This window comes from Taudactylus pleione, unplaced genomic scaffold, assembly GCF_031769625.1.
Source record: "Taudactylus pleione unplaced genomic scaffold, aTauple2 ptg000250l, whole genome shotgun sequence".
Lineage (NCBI taxonomy): Eukaryota > Metazoa > Chordata > Amphibia > Anura > Myobatrachidae > Taudactylus > Taudactylus pleione.
Window position 1 is genome coordinate 4,224,483 of NW_028284652.1, and position 6,626 is coordinate 4,231,108.

Genomic DNA, 6,626 nt, shown 5'->3' on the forward strand with positions numbered 1-6,626 from the left:
TTTTAGCTCTGGTGTAAAAGGGGCATTATTCATCAATACAACGGTGGTGGAAGTCTGTACGACCTGCTTGTTTTCACTATATACATTGAACGGCATAGGAGCTGATTGTCACATGGATCATCTCTCACTATAAATGATCAGTGAGTTTATGGGACGTTTGTTTTGATTTTCCAAAAATGACTTTATGCCTACAGCCGTAAGTGGCTGTATGGTTATTCATTAAATTGCCTATATCTTGATTTGGCTGTAGTTGGGAAAACAGAATAAAATTTGAAAGGCATTGCTATGCATATCTATTGATACTTTTTTTCTAGTATATGTATGTGATACAATATATACAATAGATTGTTTCATGCATTTTTTACTAGATTTGTTATGCAGTTTTATTTTTATTTTATATATATGTTTAGAATAAATAATTATTTATTTTGTTATTATATTGGGACAATTGCATCTATTTATTGGTTTGATATCCGCAGCGCTGTTCATCAACATTATTAGGGAAATTAATTAATATTATGTTACATATAAGAAATGTTTTCCCTAAGTGGCTACACTGGGCCACAAATGAGGATAGACAGTACAGTGCAGTCAGAAAAATTAGTAGCAGAAATTATGATCTTTGACAAACTGGAGGGAAGAGACAAAGGTATACTGTAGGCAAGAACAGCACAAAGAAATATATTTTGCCACTAGGTGGCAACAGTATCCAAGAAAGCACTAAAAATAATTTTGGTAGGGCACAAAATTATACTGGAAATTATTCCTTTGCACAAGAGACAAGAGGAACGGAAAGTAAAATCCTTTGTGGGGGCACTCTAACTGTAGTAAATAATGGTATTTAAATATAACTTGTAATTGCTTAATTAAAATAATATCTGTTGAACAAAAAAGACCCACAAATCAATTTACATTTGTAGCTCTTAAACAAATATATGAGTTGAGGAGCTTAAATCACAATAAACTAAATATCAACAGCCTAAAATATAGAACTCAGGAGTGATTTAATAATAATTGTCACTAACTGAATATACTTAGCAATTTAGCAATCCTATGTAAATATTTTGCTAAGGTGAAAATATAAATGATACTGCTTTTATACCTAAATTCCGGATCTGACCCGGAGTTTGGAACAGGGGGCCTGATTCAGAACCGGACTCTTTTTAAGAGCGCTCGCTCTGAATCAGGGCGTTTTTTTTTTCTTTGTTGTTGCGGCCTCCTGGCCGCTTGCTAAGCTTTTGCGAGCAGCCAGGTGATGGTCGCGATGGTCGCGACCATCGGGGCTTGTGACGAAACCCTTGTGGTAGGGTCTCATCCGTCGCAGTACCCCACCATCGACCCGCTTGTGAGTGCTATGCGCTCGCTCGCGAGTCTGAATCAGGCCCAGTGTTCCAAACAGGATCAGACACAGAATTTAGCCGACGCCAAACCAGGAAATTCCCGAGTTGGCGCCGTTCGCACCGGAGCCGAGTCTGCAGTGACCTGGCTCTTCCGGCATGGCAGTGGACGCTTGGAGATGATGGCATGCGGTGCGTTCCAGGTCATCGTGACCCGAATGGCGCCGTTTACACTGCAGGGTTTCATGGGTCATTCCCATGTTAAACCCTGCGAGTTACCTGGGTTGGATTGCCGGCTCACTCGACCCAGGAATCCAACCCTCTCCCCTTTTACACCAAGGAGCTGCCCGGGTTAACCATGCAATAACCCAGGTTTTAGCTCAGGTGTAAAATGGGCATTAATCTCTTATCCCATTAAACAAATATATGGGTAGAAGAGCTTGAATCACAATAGTCACAATATCCATGGCCTAAAATAAAGAACACAGGAGTGACTTAGAGGCATATTTATCACAATCCACATCTCAGGTGCAGATTGGCTGTGATAAGTTCATCCAATATCGCAATGAAATATTTGAATGCATCACGTGGATGTATCAAAAATCTCATGCAGGGACCGAGCTTGCGATACAGCTCTGTCCCTGCGAATCTACTTCACATACTATTCACTGTATTTTTGGCAAACAATACAGTGTGTGTGTCTGCGCACATGCACCGCCGCCGTACAAGTATGGGAAATGCGATCTGTTTACTAAAAATATGTGAATTGAAGGAATTGGGGTCGTTTTTCACCAAAACTATTCTAATTGCCCTTTAATAAATTTATGTGACACTAAAATAATGTGAGCAGGGTATGAAAATGCCCATTTTCACATTATTTTAGTAAAAATAATGTTAATAAATATGCCTCTTAATATAATTGTCTATAAGGGGTAGATGTACTAAGTCATGGGGGTATATTTACAAAAATGTGGATTTTTAGAAGTAAAGATGTTGCCCATATCAACCCATCAGATTCTAGCTATTAGCACCTAGAAGGTGCTAGATAAATGTTAAGTAGAATGTAAATGGTTGCTATGGGCAAATTCTCTACTTCTAAAAACCTGCACTTTAGTAAATATACCCCTTGGAGAGAGATAAAGAGGAGAGAGAAAAGTACCAACCAATCAGCTCCTAACTCATTATTTTTCAAACACAGGGGTCTATTCACTAAGCCTTGGATGAAGATAAAGTGGACGGAGATAACGTACTACCCAACCAGCTCCCAACTGCCATGTCACACGCTGTTTGAAAAATGACATTTGGGAGCTGGTTGGCTGGTACTTTAATCTCCGTCCAAGGCTTAGCAAATAGACCCCTAAATGTCCTATCCTCTCAGGTCCTTTGGAGAACTGCAGCCAGAGATACCACATAAATAGCAAACAAAATGTTTGACTACTTAGAGATAAATAAAAGTAAAGATAATAACATCAATGTTGAAGCACAGTCCAAAGATTTATGACACTGAAAAAGATTCAGTGTCTGACAAATATGACAAAGACATCCAAATTAAGGAATTAATTAACTGCCATGCCAGGAACTTGATTTACTGAATTACCTTGCAGAATGTTGTATGTATGTATGTGGGAATGACGGCAAGAATGCTAATGCAAAGAGCATTGGAACAAATCGGGCCAAATGTAATAGGGTGAGAGTTTAGAAAATGTGAGAGTTTAGCAGTAAAACTCTCACACTATAATGGTGCATACACTCGGTACGACTTTTATGAGCGATTTGAACGATATCGTTCATATCGTTCTCGTTCACTTTTTTGTAGTCCCCAACCTGACAACTATCAACTATGCACTTTCCCGCATGAACGATAACAATATCTATGGTCTTTCATGCAGAGCCGTAACTAGACTTTTTGGTGTCCTGTGCCAGAAACAGCATTGGCGCCCCCCTCATTTTTCAAAAGAACATAATACACCCAAAAAAGGGGAATGGCCTCAAGGAGAAGGGCCAAGGAAGAGATAGGGAGGCCAGGAGATGCTGGGGATGAAATAAGAGGAAGTTACAAGTGAGAATGATAATAAACAGAAATTTGACAGGCCCAAACAGTGCCCTCTGACCTGTGGTGACCTGTGCGATGGCACCGGCCGCATTACCCTAGCTACGTCCCTGCTTTCATGCATGCAGGCCAACTTGGATGATTTTGTAATGATTTGCCTGTTAAAAGATAGCTCCACTGTATCATAGATATCTATCACTGTGTACAACCAAAATCGTTTGCACTGCACTACAGAAAGTTGGAGGGAAATCTATCAACGATATCTATGGTTGTTCAAGTTGTTCCGTGTGTATGCAGCATTACATTGATCAAGTTGTATTTTCAATACAGAAAACACCTGGATGAGAGTTTAAATCTTGAGAGTTTTTTGAGTCTGAAAAACATGCAAGTTTCCATGTTCTGTGACTTTATTACATTGGCTGAGTTTAAAAATGAGACAGTTTTCTCTCACATTTTCTAAACTCTCACCCTATTACATTTGGCCCATCGTTTCCATTAGGAACGCATAAGCAGACATATTTAAATAACAGTAAACTACAGTGGCAAGGCACTTTCATTCATCGTAATACATACGTAATCCCCTTTAGAATGTAAGCTCTCACGAGCTTCTCTTTACATTTTCTTCGACTCTTTACTCCCCATTAGGGCACCTAACACGTGACTGCCAACTCCCGGCTGCTTATTGTGAGTGCTTCAATCGCTATTGCAGCAATGTATATAAATCGTGGCCTTGTCCTGCACTGTAATGTACTGTAAGTTACTTGTTTCTTGTTCACCTATTAGTTCTATGTACTATGTAAGGCGCTGCGGAACACTTGTGACGCCATATAAATAAAGGATAATAATAATAATACAAGGACATAAATATTTGTTTTTCGGGAAGCTTGCCACCTAGCAACAGCAGGTGGATTAGGCAGCAAGCCTCCCGGAAAACGCTGAGGCAGAGGAAAGTGAAAAAATTTTCACTTCCTCTGCCTGTATATGACGCGGCACGTGCGCGCATGCCCGCGGGTCACCTCAGATTTTTTTGGAGAGACACCTTATTCCAAATCACAGTTATGTTGTTTGGCCTCTCTTCCGCTCCCTACATGGGTCATGAAAGCTGTAGTGTCCCACTTGCGTCAGCAAAGTATTCAATGTATAATTTACCTAGACAACATACTACTGGTACACTCTACTGAGACAAAAAGACTTGACCCTTTCCCTACTAACAGACCTGGGATTCATAATACACACTCACAAGTCAGTGTTAGCCCCGACCCACAACATAACATTTCTTGGTTTCAATCTAGATACCCATTCTTTCTCCCTGGCAGTCCCTCTAGAAAAATGGCTAGATATGAAAGAATACATTCAAAGAACTTCCCAGGAGCGCAGATTATCCCTCCATTCCTTAGCAAGGATTATCGGGAAAATGATTGCTATATCCCCTGGTTTCAGACATGTGCCTCTGTTATGCAGAGAGCTACAAACGCTCCTAAGATCTCTGCTTCATGCCCACTATTCCTGGACAGACACCATTTTCCTCTCCAGAAGAGTAAAAACAGAACTGTCCAAGTGGAACAGTCTCCCTGTACCTCCTCCTCACCCACTCCTAGACCCAACACCCCATATGACAATTACTACAGACACATCACTAAAAGGTTGGGGAGGCTTCTCTCAAGAGAAAACAGTCAGGGGCACCTGGTCACCCAAAGAATCCAGTCTCTTCATAAATGTACTAGAATTACGCGCAGCAAAATTGGCTCTAATATCCCTAGTTCCCAAACACACGAGAAGGGTCTGTATCCAGCTATGCTTGGACAATACCATCACGGTGTCATACATAAACAGAATGGTGGGCACCAAGTCACTATCCCTATGCAAAGAAGCATTAGAGATCTGGGATTGGGCAGTCCAAAGGGACATCATTTTACTGGCAACCTACATTCCTGGAGTACTCAACGAACTCGCAGACTCACTATCCCGAGAAAGAATCTCCCTAGGATCCGCAGCATTGACAAACCAGGTCTTCCTAAAAATACTCCAAACATTTGGGAACCTAGAGATAGACCTCTTCGCCAGCCCCACGAACGCCCAAGTTCCACGTTTCGTGTCCAGAATATGGACAAAATGGGTATGGAGAATGGATGCAAAGTCATTCCCTTGGATAGACGTGTCTCGCCCTTACACCTTCCCACCCCCTGCCCTCTTGAAAGTCCTACAGAAAATCAGGGAGGAACGAGTACCCAGTATTGTGTTTGTATCTCTGGTTTGGCCATCCAGGGTATGGTTTCCCCTGATCAGCCAATTACGCATAGGACCCAAGATTCCCCTGGGGTTATCCAAGGACTGTTTCCAAGGAACTCCAGACATTCTGAAACCACTTCCCCAGTGCATGTGGATGGCAATATTACTAGGTTGCTGCTAACTGATCCAGCTCTAGCATCCCTTACAAAAGCCCTAATCATTGTGTCCTTAAGACCCCAAACTAGAGCCAGGTACGCAGCACCAATAAGAGACAGTAACACACAGCTATTCATCACTTGCAGGAAACCATTTCGCCCAGCAAGATCCTCTACTATTAGTGGATGGATTGTGACATCCATGAGAGAAGTTGGGACAGACACTGACCACTTCAAAAGCCATTCATTAAGGGGAGCAGCTGCGACAAGAGCAGCAGCTAAAGGCATACCCCTACACTTGATCATGCTAGCAGCAAGGTGGGCCTTGGCCCGGACCTTTGCAAAGCACTATTGGAGACCATCTGATCTACCAAAGATCGAGTTTCTCGGAGCAACCACCAGGTATGTGGTAGTCTACCCACCTGCTGTTGCTAGAACAAAACACTACCTTCTATGAATCTACAGTAAGACCTGCAAACCGGATTTGTTCTAGGGAACAGGATTGCCACCTAGTAACAGCTCCCATCCTACCCTCCCTTTTCTTACTCTCCTTCGCTAGGTCTGTTGTTTCCTCTGGAGACTCTCACTTGATGGCTATTAACCTTACCTTTCTCATCCTTAAGGCGCAGCAAGGGACCCATAGAAGCCTCAAGCAGCCACCAATAAAGAACAGAAGTAACCCGATACTCCGGACCATATTTCTTGCCTAAGTTTCGAACAGCTGTTCCCTGTCCAGTTCAGATTTCACTGTTCAAACCGTTTTTCCTTCCAGAAAATTATCAATTACAGGTCAATAAAATTGTTCTTGTTGTGAAGCATTTACGGCTTAATCGTTTTTGCCCTTTCAAACAAAGG